We start from the raw sequence: 16533 nt of genomic DNA, 5'->3' as shown, positions 1-16533 counted from the left end.
TATAATATTAAAAAAAATTACCACAAAACCCAAACTTGAGTTTTGAATGGCATAATTAAATGTTTTATTAAAAACATGCGTAAGCGATTATAAATCACTGCCTGCCATATGCGCAGGGCAGGACTGCTGTCGCAGTCGTCCTGCATCAACAGGTATGACTGTGTTCAGCAGTCGCCTGCTGCATATAACTAAGGGGGCAGGGGATGGTTAAGCCGCCCCTCCCCAATATTTTTTTTAAAATTTTATTTTATTATATATTTTTTTTAAAACTATTTTCATTTATATAAGACTTTGTATATCAATAAATTTGTTAAATAAAATTTACATATATGCATATATATATATTTTTCTCAAAAACAATATAATCATATTAATAAAATTTATTGATCTTAAATCTATTAAATATATATATATATATATATATATATATATATATATATTGAAAACTTGTTTTCTTCCTTATATTGATATAGAAAATATAAGCCAACCAACTGAACTTCTAATTTAGAATTTCAGTCTTAGATTCAACCCTTCCCATTTAAATCTTATGTATACAGAAGTTTATTGACAAGCATCTGATAAATTCCAATATCGTAATGTTTTAACATTCATCACAGAGAATTCTAGATTTACAAACCCCAGACACGAAGAAGATGGGAAAGGATAATTGCGTAATAAATCGATAATCAAAAATACAAGACCCTACCTGATCTTGATGCTATTATGCAATCTCCAGAAACTGTAAAAGAATTCGCTCCTCTCAATAACCTTCCTTTGGAAAACTTTCTTGGTATCAGCTTTCTGAAATTCGCTTCCAAAAATTGTCTCCCAAAAATTCCTGTCCAAATTCCTGTCCCTAAAAAATGAACCCCCAAAGTTGTGATAAGCAAATTCTCCTCAAATCGGGGCACTAATTGTGCGTTCACCCGAGAAGACTCATTGCACAACTCAGTTAACTCCCAAATTAACTTTTATTATCTTTTATTTTATTTTGCATTCATCTTTCATGCACATTAAGTTGAATTATAAAATAACTTTATTTAATAATCCAATTGACTTCTATTTTAAAATAATTAATTACTTTAATCTTATGAGCAGTTTATGAAATTAAAATAACATTATTAATTTCTAATATTTAATCTTTTAAATTATTACTCAAATTTAAACTCCTGTTTAGATCATGTGATCTAAAATCCTTTAATAATTTAATGTCTTTCAAATTTTTAAATTAATTTTAGAAGCTTAATTGATAATATATATTTAATTAATTTAATTAACAATAATAATTAGCATTTATTTAAAAATGAACTCCAATTATATTATTATTAAATTAAATAAATATTATCCTGTTCTAAATTTATCTTTGAACTTTAATCTCCAAATTTAGTTCTTTCATTTAATTAATTTCTCAATTAATTAAATATTAAAGATATCATAATAATTCTCTATAAAATTAAATAATTAATTAATCTTTTTAATTAGACTTAATTAATAGAAAACACATTAAGGACTCATATAACAACATACGAAAACCCTACATAGAAAAGCATATACTAAATCAAAACAAAAAGGGTTATAATCACGAAATTACATCATTTGATGCATTCAGAGGGTACTTAACTTAGATACTTGTCCTAATTATCAATTAGGACAATTGGCTAAAGGGTTTAGGAATTGGACTTAAGAGTTTGTCTCCCCTCTCTTACCATTGAGACAATGCGATAGGGTACGCTCATCTTGACAATTCAGGGGAGTCGATACCTGGTACCTGCAACTTGCATAAAATTCACGCATGTACAAAGACAATATTCTAAGCTAAACAGACAATGGCAGAAAGTGGTGCATCGTGTAGATCCCGACTAGCAGGTGACTACGACTCCGTTCCTTAACCACATCAGAAACACCATACATAAATAAAATAAACATGCACACCATACACATGCAGTATGGGGTAAGTATCCATAAGAAACACATGGAAAAATAGACCATCTAACTAATCATCATCGATAACTAAAACCATTGAATAATCATCATACATGCATGAAATATAGAGTACCAAGTAATCTCATCATATAATAAACTGAGTGTAAAACAACATCTGATAATCTCTAAAATAATAATACTAATCATCAAACATAAATTGGCCTAAAAGAGTTTGGCAATGATATCAGGAATGTAACTTAGGGGCAGGCACTACACTTGTGCATACAAATGTATGGGGACTAGCTTAGGTATCTTCCCTTGGTGGCTCTCATTTTTATGTTAGGTTTATTGATGATGCAACTAGAAAAGTATGGGTTTATTTCTTTAAATAGAAATTTGATGTATTTTAAAATTCTAAGAAATGGAAATGCTTGGTTGAAAATGAGACTAGAAAGAAATTAAAATGTCTCAGATTTGATAATGGTGGTGAGTATTGTAGTCATGAATTTGAAGGTTATTGATCCATTAATGGTATTCGTAGACAGAAAACTATTCCAAGGACTCTATAGGAAAATGGAGTGGCTAAACGCATGAACAAGACAATAATGGAGCATGCAAGGAGCATGGGGTTGCATGCAGGGTTTCCCTTAAACATGTGCTAGAGGTTATCAATACTACTATATATTTGATTAATGGAGGTCCCTCTACTCCTTTGGTCATGAAACATTTGCTCATATAAATTCTAAAAATAGAACCAATCTAGAAGCTAAGTCAAAAAAATGTGTATTTGTTGGATGTGACATTAATGAATTTGGTTAGAGTCTTTGTGACTTCAAAACTTGTAAAATTGTAAGAAGCAGAGATGTCATATTCAATGAGAAAGTGTTGTACAAAGATCTATTGCAACAACATGAGAAGAAAGAAGATGATTATGTAGTGTTGGCTGATACTCCAAAATATGATGTTCTACCAATTCCTCATGAAATGCAACAACCACAAAAAAAAAATACCAGACACCCCAGTGAATGTTAGACAGTCACCAAGGCTAAGTAGAACTCCAAAAAGATTTTCTTCTTCTTTGTACTCTATTTTACTTACTAATGCTAGTGAACGTGAATGTTATGATGTAGGTGTGTAGGTGGATATAAAGATTCAGTTGGAGTATGGAATGAAAGAAGAAATTGACTCTTTGCTGAAAAGAAAGCTCCTTCTTTGATTAGGTTCATTCTCACCACTAAGTAGGACTCTTCTATTAACTAGGACTTCTCCTCTTTCAGCATCTTTAAAATGTGATGATTTGGCATCTTCATTAACATGTGCAACTCTAGCCTGGCCTTCTTTTCTTTGATCTATCCTTTCTTGGCACTGGGAACATTCAAATTATCTATGCCCTTCTTCTCTGTAGTGAAAACATTTCCCACTAAAGCCTCCTCTTCCAAATCCTCTTCCTCTACCTCTTCTTCTTTGATCTTTATTATCTTATTCATGGAAATAATTAGAATTGTTTTCCCTCTAGTTCTAACTACTACTTCTAGCCTTATCCTTATTCTTATGATCATCATTACAACCTTGATAGGATCATCCTCTAGATCTTCCACTATGACCTCTTCCACTATTCTTGTTATCAAACTTTTTTCTCAGTTTCTCCTCAACTCTTAGGAAAATTGGTATGCCTCCTCAATACTAATCATTCAAACTAGACTTAGCTTGTCCCAAATATTCAGTCTTAACCCATTAAGATAATGGGCTAGTTTCTCTTTATCAGCTTATGCATGGCCAATTCTAATGTAGACTCGATAGAACTCTTTGGGATACTCTTGAATAGATTTTCCTACCTGCTTCAACCTTTGCATTTTCTTTAATAGATCAAGCTCATAATCCACAAGAATGAATTATTGCTTTAGTTTAGCTATCTTTTGATCCCATCTATTGATTTTTTCCTTTCCCTTTCTATTCTTCTCCAATTGAACCTCTTGCCACTAGATCTTAGCATGGCCCTTCAATTTTTTCTTCGCAAACTTGACCCTATTAGGATCCTCAATATCTTCATACTCAAAGTACTCCTCTAGTTCATTGATCCAATTGATCAACTCCTCTGGGTTAATATTTCTTAAAAATGTGGAAACCTCAAAGTTAGTTCTTTTTCCAATCTTGGAGATGGCCTTAAAAAGACTCTTCCTCTAGGTTTAGAACTACTTCTGCTTCAACATTTTCTTCTTCTTCATCCTTATCCTTGCTTTCATCTATTTATTCCTCTATGCATTTGTTCTTCCAATTCTTGCATTTGTCTTTGGAGGGCTCTAAAACCCTTAGGTGTAACACCTATAGCTCCTCTGACATGCTCTCTTCATGGAGGCATGTTCGCACTTTTGCTAAAACCCTAGTGCAAACTATCCCATAGTCGACAATTTGTCTACATGCTTAGCCCAAACCACAATCCTAGTGCAAACTACCTCATAGTTGATGATCTATCCACACACTCAAGAACACTAGCTCTAATACCATTTGATAAAGGATGCTCCCCTTAATACCATAAATATATAACATAAATAAAGAAACAACAAAAAATGTGAAAACAAAATATGGACTTCTTATTATTGCCACAAATGCAAAGTTAGAGAATTCACAAGTATAATATGCTAACCCACATGGGGGCCTTCATTATAGTAATTTGCAAGACCAAGCTATGAACTACCACCCAAATTTGTTCTAGACAATGGTTGGGCCTTTCTTAAATAGGCAATTTTGCACCACCTGAGAAGGTTCTAGATTCTCAAACTTAATACCTAGAGCCAATAGGCTCAAAAATACATATAAAGTCAACCAAATACATTTTTGAAAATTATTTTATAAATTTTGGGTAACCCAACTTTGGAAGGCCATAACTCTCGAATCATTTCTCTGATTCACTACTATACCACTTTTTAGAAACACCAACTCTTGATCTATAGGCTCAGAACCAGGCAAGTGTCCTTTCATCAAGTTTTTAGTTCTCATCCAGGAACTCTAAGGCCTTCAATGGTGAGCTTGAAGATTTTTCTCCAAATATTTTCACTGAAAATTTCTACTAACTTTTCTAATGCATAAGGTAGAGCAATAAAATTTTTATGGTAGACTTATAATTCTAAAATGAACCTTCATGTAGAAAATGAGAACATTTTGAGCTCATATGAAAACCTTACTAAAAATAGCAAGTTCTTAGAAATACTAACCATCCTGTCCACTAGTCTTTATTAAAATAGTAAAGACTGAAAATATTTTTTTTGCGTGATGTAAGATTTATCTTACACCTAGGATACTCCTGCATCAAACATCAAAACTAAGATGTAAGAATTGATGAGTTTGCAAATAAAAATGATGAGGAAATGAAGAAGGAACCTAAAGACTACAATATATTTGTCTATGTTCAAGAATGAGAACCTGACACTTTACCCTAGCAACAAACCAAGTCACAGAAAAGGATAACCAAACAATAGTAGAGAGCCACCAAGAAACAAATTATAGTACCTGAGCCACAAAAAGTGCACACTGATAAAACTGTTGAGTCCCCACTGAATGATGAAAATGTTGGAGAACCTAGAAATGAGCCTATTTTAGAAACGTATGTCAAAAGGAACCACTCACAAAATCATATGATTGGAGATAAGAATGTTTGAGTCATGAAAAAAGAAAGTTAGAAGATAATACATGTTTGATTATGAGTTTGAGCCTAGAGCAGTAAAAGATGCACTTTAAGATGAACATTGGATTAAAGAAATGAATGAAGAGATAGACAAAATTGAGAAGAATAACACATAGAAATAGGTAAGTGCACCAAGATAGTGTACAAAAGGGGGAGGGGGGTATACATGAACACATTTTTTCTAAAATTAGGTAAATTTGATCTTGGAAGACCAATTTGAGGATCATGCACTCAAAATGAGAAAATGTGTAAAACACAAAAATTGTAGTCCTCTAAATCTAGTTTCTAAACTACTAAGGCTTTTACAAAATGGATAACATTAAGAGGGTTAAACCTTGTGCGCATGAAATCTTTTTCCTATTTTGTTTCTTCTAAAAAACAATATAAGCTAACTATTTCTGTGCGCTCAACAAAACATATAGTTATGTTTAGTATTTTGGAAAACCCTATAATAGGATGATAGGTAAGAGTGAGATCTAGAAGTTGTGTATTTTTTCATAATTTTTTGCCAAATATTTTTTTCTATGATTTTTGAAGTGACCTCATCTTGAAATTCTGGTACCTATTCATGCATTGGGCATAACTTAAATCAAAATAATCTAAAATCAACACTTTTTAAAAAAGTGTAGAAAATAATATGTATTTTATTTTCCATTTGGTTAGGTAGACCAAAAGTTATTAAAAAATGGTAGACATATGTTTGTGAGGACTATGAAGACATTGATATAGAAAAATTAACTTCACAATGCTAATGTTGCCCAATTTTTTTTTTTAAAAAAGGGTTAGAAAGGTCAGAATACACATAAGATTATGGTGGTAATTCTAGAGATACCTAGTTCACCATTTACAAACTTGATGAAGTCAAGGATGAGAATTGATCTTAGAAGATGAAAAAATATCTAAAACAACAAAAGTGGAGGGAAAACATAAATCCAATCCTTTGGGTAGGTTAACAGGCCCCACTACTACATTTGGACCCAAATTGGGACAATAGGCCATCGCAATTGCGCATTTCCCTAGAGAAAAAACTATGAATTGGCTCCTATTGGAAGGTTGTCAGACTTTTTCTATCGCAAATTGTGATGGTGCAGGGATTCTTCATAATGGTGATAGCTGACATTGTCGTAACTTTGAAGAAGGAAGGGACAAGAGTTCATGTTTATGATATCTCAATTGTGACAATATGTCATCACAATTATAATAGTGTAAGCTTCCAGTCAGCTTTCACAATTGTGACATTGATGTGACAATTGTGTTGTAGACATGATATTCATTTGTCAGGGCTAGCTGTCATAATTATGATAGCTAACCAAATTATTTTAAAAATGTTGCTAAGTCTTAGAGTTCTCTTTCCAGAAGGGGCTAGCTAGCATGGACGAATGTAACATTGAGAGGATACCTTCAATGAAAAGAAATATGGTTACAAAACTAGGTTAGCATGGTTTTAGTGAGTTAGTTGTAGTTAATAAGAAGTCTTCCAATCAATTTGGACTACACTCTAGTTTGGGAGTAGATTGTTCATGTGAAGTTGAAAATGATAGACTTGCAAAAGGTTTGGGAGACATTCTAGGGATGCAAGGCATGATGGAGTCTTACCACATGTTTTCCTCAACAAGAAATGTTGTTGATTCAAGTAGTCAAGACAATCCTTTTCTAGGCACAAGATTAGGGTCCCTACATGAAATAGAAATATCACAATGATTCAAAATGGGGAAGACTTACACAATAGCAAGAAAGCCTATAGAGTGTTGAGAAATGGATAACCTTGTGAATAGGGATAAGGAAGCTACATATTTTCACAATGCTCTTCGCTCATTCACTCCAATAAATCAATTATTGAAGTAGAAATATCATAGGGACTCAAAATGAGGAAGACTTACATAATAGAAGGAAATCCTCTAGAGTGCCAAGAAATGAAAAACCTTGTGAATAGGGATAATGAAGCTATAGCTTTTCATAATGCTCTCCTCTCATTCACTCCAATAAATAAAATGTTGAAATAGAAATATCACAAGGGTTCAAAATGGGGAAGACTTACACAATAGTAGGAAAGCCTATAGAGTGTCAAGAAATGGATAACCTTGTGAATAGGGATAAGGAAGCTTCATATTTTCACAATGCTTTTGGCTCATTCATTCCAGTAAATCAAATGTTGAAGTGTAGAAATTACATACAATTAGATGCATGATGGGCTTATCTTTCCTCATACTCTAGTGATCACTCATAAAACTCCATCAAATGTTAGGGGAAGGAATATCCATTAGAGATTTATTATTCAGATTCATTGACCCTTGCAAGTGGAATATTATTTGATAGAACTATCACAAATTCTATGGACACAAACTCCAACTTGTTTGTGAAGAAAGTTCAAGAGCATAGTGGATGTTTTCCTATTAAGGAGGAAAGCCTGATTGATAAGGAGAATATGGATTATCATACTACAATGAATAAAAATATAAAAGGATTTAGCTTGTTCACTAGGAAAATCATTCTCGGTACCAAGAATATTTTGACAGACTCAACAAAATATAATTCACCTATAGCTACTCCTCCAACTAGAAGTTTCTTTAAAAGGATTGTTTCTAGATCCACAGAAAAGAAGAAGAAGAAGACTAGATTGTTAAAAAATAAAGCTTTGGAAAGCACCAAATTCATATCTAAAAATCTTGGAGGACATACTTCTATAAAGGAAAACTTAAGAAAGTTGCAAAACATATATGGTTCGTCAATTAGAAAGAAGGATTCAAAAACACCCACTGTAAGAATTGGTAGCAGCTTTGCAAGCTAGACTTCACCAAGGATAAGTCAAAAACCAAGCAACATATTATGCAATGTGAAATCATTTATTCTATTAGTTCAATAGAACTAGGCAGTGATATTAGTTATGACAAGTAAATTCTTGTTAGATTATGAGAAAATATGTTATGTATTTTATCATACACATTCATTATTTTTAATGTGTAGAACAAAACACATTTTCCATTATTTTTTGACTTCTCTCAATGTAACAAGGATTCATTTGAAATAGTTACATGCCCTTATTTGAAATCATTTTCTCATTTAGATTTGAACTTCATGTGATACTATTGTCTTGCAACAACAACTTGTCACCAGTTTCAATTTTGTTTACATTGTCACTTCATTTTGTAACTATGAAAACTACCACATTAGTGTGACTACTTCTGAAAAATGTTTTGCAAAGATTGAGATGAAAAAAGTAATGAATATATTATAATAGAATATAGGATTATATCCACAATCAACTTAGTTTCCTTCAATTAGACCAAAAAAATGAGCACATATAAAGTGAGAGAATGTCTTACTTGAAACAACTATTACTTCACACTTGCCTAAAAGCACATCAACTTGTAGAAAACAACATGAAGATAGATGGCTTGAGGATAAAATATTAAAGAATTAAAAACCAATGGATCTACATAAAGCCATTATTTTCTAAATGCATATCTACTTTGAAAAAAATACTACCAAAACTCAAGTGATAATGCACATAGGACAAGGCTAGATCATGACTACATTTAGATAAGATTGGGATAGAAGGTCAATTTTTCCTTACCTGAAATAATTTAGATATATAAAAGGTTAGCCAGTAAAATAGGATTTTCTAGAGATGCAATGCATTATTTTTTATTAAATATGTTTACTCACATAGAACCAACAATCTACTTCATATTCTATTTGAACTCCCTCTCTAGCTATTAAGTTGAGCTGCAAGTGCAACATCTACCAACAAAGAGATAAAACAACACTTGATCACATGAATTCATTTCAAAATAGAAACCAATAACACTATCAAATATTTAAAGAAAAGCAAAGATACTCATGTGGGAGTCTAACTGGTAATCTTGGGATGATGACATTGTTGAAAGGTTACTTACTCTACTTTTTCCATGTAAAAACTTATCCTCCTAGTCAAGTGTAGCAACCATACATTAATGTTCCTTTCAATATCCAAAGCTCAGTCATAACTATTATGTTTGTAGTATTTAAAATTGCAGACATGTCATATCCAAAAATTGTCCTCAAAGAATTACTAATTTAGAATTCATTTCTAGTTTCTCAAATAGAGAGGCATGGTGCAAACCAAGAAAGTAATCTCAAGCTCCATAAAAGTAGCCAAACAAAGCCATATGGTCAACTTATCAATAAAATTTTCATAAATAAGCCTAATAAATATGGGACCGATCATCACTAAGAGTTTTCTTGTGCATTTTAATTAAAAATGAGTATATGGACACGATTTATTTCATTTTGCATGCTAATGCAAAGCAATAAACATATTTTACTATTTCCCTACAAAGAATAAATCTAGTAGCAACTTGCAAAATTTTGAAGTGAGCACTAGAAGGTGATCTAGAAATATATGATCACCAAATATAAAGAACTAGAAGCATTTGCATGACAGGTGTAAGTGATTGAATGAGTAGATGCATCATATATGGCATATGGTAGTCATGGTTTAATTTTTTTTAAAAAGATATAGAAAATAAATTTATGGGCAAAAAATGGAGAAGCCACATAAGATGCTATTAGATAATGTTAAATAATATGATCTTCATATCACTAGTCATTAAGGACTAATCATCTTAAATTGAAAATATATTCAAAACTAAAACAAGAAAACAAGCTAGGAAATTTTCATTAATTCTTCAATGTTGTCTCTTTCTAAGGAGAATAACCACGCAAAACTAGAAACAACTTGACATTTAGGGAAGCCATTAGTTGAAGAAACTAGATATTTGAAGGGTCAAAGCATATCATACCTAAAATGACATTAATATCACCCTAGGACCTAAACCCTCTATTTAAATAATTAGTTCAAAATTAAAACAAAGTTGCTCAATATTCAATGTAAGGCATTTGTTTCTAGTTAAATCTTGAAAAAAAGGGAAGTAAACCAATAAAATCTCATTCATTTGGATCAAACCAGTGTTTGAAATGAGTCCTCTTGCACCTCTTTTCCTTTTCTAAACCTCTTACACCATTATCAATGGAAAAAATATGCCTATTTCAACCTAAAATATGAAGAAAACAATGTTCTTAAATGATATGTGTGACAAAATATAATAAAAAATGTTCTAGACTTGCAAAAGGAACATCATTTTCCCATCTTCTAGTGCATGTCATTTTTTCATCACATCCAAAATAATATTCTGCCACTCTAAATCGAGAATTCACTATTAACCTCATAATGGTTTTTGACACTTGAGTGCCAATAACACTTACCTACTCTGTATTGAAGCTGAGTACACCATACATGCCGAGTCACAAAAAATGCCGAGTGATCTTCATGTGCCGAGTAGTTTTCAAATGTCGAGTGAAGATCAGATACCGAGTGAAGATCAAATACTGAGTGAAGATCAGATACCGAGTGAAGTGTAAGTGTCGAGTAACACAAGTGCTGAGTGTTAACAAGTGCTGAGCAACACAAGGTGTCGAGTGTTAACAAGTGCCAAGTAACTTAAGGTGCCGAGTGATACAATTTTGTTTAGGTGCTGAGCTATCTAGGAAACAACAAGAGTCAAGTATCAGCAATACTTCAGGAGCTAAGTAACTTAGTATATCAGCATAAGAGTTTGTAATTGCACAAACTATGATGCAAACAATTTTTACAGCCGACATAAGGTAAATCTCGAAGGATTTAATGATGAGATCGATTCTTTTATTCTTCCTATGCAATCTACATGCAGCCAATAAGAAAAATGATGAAGGCATGCAACCAATAGAAGAAGTGCAAATAATAAGCAAAAAATGAAGATTGAATATGGATCGTAGATCCATACCTAACCCTAAATCCCTAAATGTCTTTATAAGGAAGACGAAATTTCATTGTAAACATATATGAGTGGACATACAAGGGTGCACAAGGAAATCTATTTTCAGAAGCGAAGGTTATGAGATCACAAAAGATCAAGATCAGAGAAAGTAGAAAAGGTACTTGCTTTCAAAAATAAAGGATTGTAATCTATCAGGTCCATTATACCTAATACTTTCTAGCAATTGTATTAGAATGAAAATCCTATGGTGATAGGTTAGCTTAACAGCTACTTCGCAGATCCTTTAATTAGGTGATTAAAATCCTTTAATAGGGTGACACTTCATGTTAAGTGTTTGTAAAGCCTCTAACCAGGTCACTATTGACACAGTGTAAAGCCTTTAATAGGGCAAACCATCAGAAGTGGTTGAACAATATTGCTGCAGTAATTTTTGTGGGTATCATCCCCACCCTAGTTTTGCCTTCTTATTCCTAGAGGGTTTCTGGGTTACCGAATTGCAGTGTTATGAGTTGTTGATGCATGTGTTTAGTTTCATGTTTACTTGATGTATTTACATGCATGCAATTTACTTTCAGTTAAAATTTTTTTATTGGCTAATGTGTGATACTTATGATTCACCCCCCCTCTCATAAGTACTCTTTCCATATTTGAATATTCCAACATGCACATGAAACTATGTTCTATATGCATGGACAATAGGTGGAGCTAAAAAAATGCACCATGTTTACATTTATTTAATAGATCTATTAACATTTTAAAATTTTAGACCATCATGAACATTAGAACTCTAGCTTCTATGGCCAAGAGAATGTCCTCAACAAGTCAACACATAGAAACTCTTGATTTTCTTGCATGCTAAGGACATTACCCTTGCCTATAAAAATCAAAGTTACAATGCTTCTAATCATCTATAACTTTAAAAACCTAATTAAAAATCTTTAACAAAATTGTAGACTTGTTTCATTTTTCAACTCCATCAAATCTCGTATGCATATGAATTAAGATTGCATACTGAACTATGGCCTCCTTATGCATTTCCTAAAACCAAGAGATTCACAGTTAGTTGTTATGCGATCATAGGTTAATGTTGAAGTTCAATTGGTTTTGAGAATAGTTTAATATTATATACTAATCAGGGCCAGCCACATGAAGGTGGATGCTCATTCTCCTAGCCTGCTCCACCCCCCCAACATCTAAAATATTTAAGAATGGATCAATCTTTAAAGTACCTAGAAGTTGGGCTCTCATGGGAAGTCCATCTTCATTTCTCATGAGCAATTCATCACAATTATTTAGTGTTCCCGTACATCTAACACGGGTAGATCTAGAAATGTCCTCATTGCTTCTTGCATAAAATGAATCCAATATTGTAAAATTCCCCCTAAGAAATAATGGTTCAAGTGAAATAAACATATGAAAAATGAGAGAGAAATAGGAATCTACTTACCAATAGGTGTTGTCTTTGCATCTTTGGCCATGCTACATGTTTCCAACATTACCTCTTTAGTTTTGTTCCTTGTATCATAGGGACATAAAGATAAGATATGGGTGCAATGAAGGAAATATCATAATTTTTGTTTCATTTATGACTCTTCATTTTGATTTTGTTGAAGGGACGCCCATCAATTCTAATAGAAAATAACAATGTGCTTTCTAAGAGTTTACAATTGTTCAAAAAAATTAATGTTTTACAAGAAAATCCACCTAAAAAACTATTAGCTCAAAAGAAATAACATGGTGTTGAAAGAATATAAAAAGTGCTTGACATGAGAGGTCTGCAAGTGAGGGTGTTGACCAATCTTGAAAACTTGAATATTGAGATGAAAGCTATTGAGGATCAAACACCTATGCTTGATTTACAACACAATGTGAAGTTGATTTTAGATATGGTAGAGGTAGATATTCATAAGTTTGATCAAAATTTAAGGCACAAGAGAGAGAGAGAGAGAGAGAGAGAGAGAGAGAGAGAGAGAGAGAGAGAGAGAGTTTGTGGCAATATACCAGAAGGAGGAGTGGCTTTAGAAAGAGACAAGACAAAAGAAACAATAGCTAGATGACATAGGGGATATTATGGGAACACTGGATAGAATCCAAGAAAGTGTTGTAGTAGGTACTATTGTTGGAATTACAAATGGGAAACATACACTTCTAGGGGGGGTGTGAATCAAAAGTTCAAACTTCAACACTTAAAATTCTTATACCATTCATTAGATGCATGTAACAAACTGAAATGAAATGTAAAGAAAATGCATCAAAACATATGATCATACACACACTTGACACCTAATATGATTACCTAGAAACCCTCCAAATGATAAGGTAAAATTGGGGTGGGGATGACACCCACAATTCTTCACTACTGTAGCAATAAAGTGTCACCTGTTAAGGTTACAATAAGTTGACCATAAAACATGATCTACCTTGTGAAAGGCCTACCTTGTTAAAGGCTTACAAGAGGCTATTAATTCTCACCTTGTTAAAGGATTTTAACAACATGTTAGAAGTGTGCTTGGTTAAAGGACTTTAGAACATTCATTTGGAATGTCACCCTATTAAAAGATTTTATAGTGACTATTAAGTCAACCTTAGTCTTAAGGATTTCACTTTGTTGATACAGTTGTTAGAAAGTAATAGTAGAATGTTTGATTTGATGACTTACAACTTTAACTTGCTGGTTTCAAATAACCATTCTATCCTTCTTAATCCTTTCTAATATGATTTTCCAATGTTGAGTTTTTGATCCTTTGTTTTGTAAACTAATTCTACAATTCTTTCACTCTACTAAGTCACCTTGAATACTTTATGATCAATTCACCCCTTCTCTTCCTTCTACTCTTCTCTTGCATGCATACCTTCATACATACTAAATTATGGGGCTTCATCTTCTTAAAAATGCTTTTTAGTGGCTTAGGGTTAGGTATGAATCTACAACTGAGATTCATTCATTTTGCTGCTTAATCCCTTCTAAGTTTTTGATTGGTTCCATGTTGATTGCATAGGGAATCCAAATAGTTTCATCCTTATCTTCAAAGCTTCAAGATTTATCCATAAGTTAGTATAAAAATGGTTTACATAGTTGTTTATGCCATCATAAATAAGTAGATCTAATATGTGTTACCTGACACTAGATAATATTGATTCTCGGTGCATACTATAGTTGTATTTTTGGCTTGGCACCTGAATTGCTCAGCATTAACTACTTAATCGATACTTGAATCACTCAGCACATAAGTGACTTGACACTAATTTCAACTTGACATCTATACATATTATACTCGGCATGTATTACTAGCTTGGCATGAACTTAGTAAATATCTGAAGTGTGTTGACACTCAATTGTCAAAACCAATTTGAGATCAACAATCTTCCCCTTTGACATAAGTGTAAAAAAAACTTAACTACATATAATAGATCTAATCTCCTTAGGTATAATACATTCATAGCTCGACATATACACAAAACTTCAAAATTTTCAAAATTTTGTAACTCTCCCTGAGTTAATGTGCCTGTTCTTTATCCAAAATCTATTCTCCATATATCTTTTTTCTGATACTCTTTGGCTTCAAAAATACTGACTGATACTCTTTATATGATATAAAATCTATTTCTACTCTTTTTTTGTTTTCTTCCCCTTTTATTATGTGCTCTCCCACTTTGGATTATCTCCCTATTTTGTTTATCTCTCCCTTGCATATTTATCTCCCCCTTTTTGACACTTATGTCAAAGGGTCTATACACTGATTGTGTATTTTTCCAAAAAGTTCCTTGTGGAGTATTTTTCCAAAAAGTTCCTTCATCATCAATGTCTCTGCATATCCTAGTTCCTTGTGGAGTATCTCCATATGAGGGGTAAGAGAGGCTTGAATGTTAGTCAACTTGGCTCTTATATTAGCCTCTTCTACTATTAATAGAACTAGTTGAATTTGTGTTTGAAGAAATGAATGGAAATGCTTCTCATTTTGAGCTAGATTTTTACGTAATTGCATACCTGATAGTTTCAAATTGTTCTCTAGACTCAGAATCTTATCCCCTATTTCTTGTGTGAAGAGTGTGGGATCACACAATTTTGTGTACAATGAGAATATGTTATGAAGTAACTTCTTCACTTCCTCAATTTTTGTGGCCAATTCAACTTGTGAGAGTGCTATATTGCCTGATATTTTTTCATTGACTTTGCCTTGGAATTTCTTTTCAGAACATTCCATTAATTTTACATTGGCTTCGTGGTCTTCATTATTCACCTGTTCCACAATTTCTAATAATGTTCTAATATTTTCTTAGATTCATTAGGTGTTTTTAAGCTAAAATCATCTAAAAAGATGTCTTTACTATCTTTTAATGCTTTCCTTTGTTTGTACTCTTTTTTGAGTATTTCCTATTGTTTCTTCTTTTCCAAGACTTCTTGCATTATGCCAATTTTCTCTAGTGTCATGGTTGCATAGCCATATTTTGGTATCACAATTTCTTCATCTAAAATCACTTCTCCATAGTGAAATACCTTGGTAACCTTGGATGAGTTGGAGCCTAGTGCTAAAATTTGAAGTGGTATTGCATCCGTACTTGGTCTCTAAAGGAATTTTATTGGAGTGCTAGATGTTGGTAAATTTACCAATGTTTGTATGGCTTCTTGCTCCTCCTTTGGTATGTCCTTTCCTTCAATTCTACCTTGATCAATTATTAATGTCTGACCTACTCCTTGTGTTTGTGTTTTAGGAATAGATACCTCTTTTTGTCCTATTTGTGCTTTTGGAACCTTCTATTCTTGAGCAGTCTAAGTTTGTTGTTCAACCATGCCAACTTTTGTAGTAGTGTCAACCTTTGTAGATGTATCATCTGATGTTTGCATTAGAGGTTGAGCACTGGTAGCTAAAGGATGGTAGAAGGTGGTTCTTGTGGATTCACCTTGTCCTTCTTTATATCAGCTACTACCTTCTAAAGCTCTTCAACACTGACCAATACATGATTCTCACACAACCTGACTTGTAGTGTGGATTGGTGAAGGATTTTCTTTAGATCCTCTATAGTTAATGGGTTGATGTTCTGAGGTGAGTTATTAGAAAAATACTTTGTAGTTATGGTTTCTACAGGTGTGCTTGTATCATGTGGAGGGCTCATGGCTGGCACTTGTGTGTC

The sequence above is a fragment of the Cupressus sempervirens genome, chromosome 5 (assembly GCF_028749045.1).
Source record: "Cupressus sempervirens isolate cs-2001-9-10 chromosome 5, ASM2874904v1, whole genome shotgun sequence".
NCBI lineage: Eukaryota > Viridiplantae > Streptophyta > Pinopsida > Cupressales > Cupressaceae > Cupressus > Cupressus sempervirens.
Note: the sequence above shows the minus strand (reverse complement) of the source record.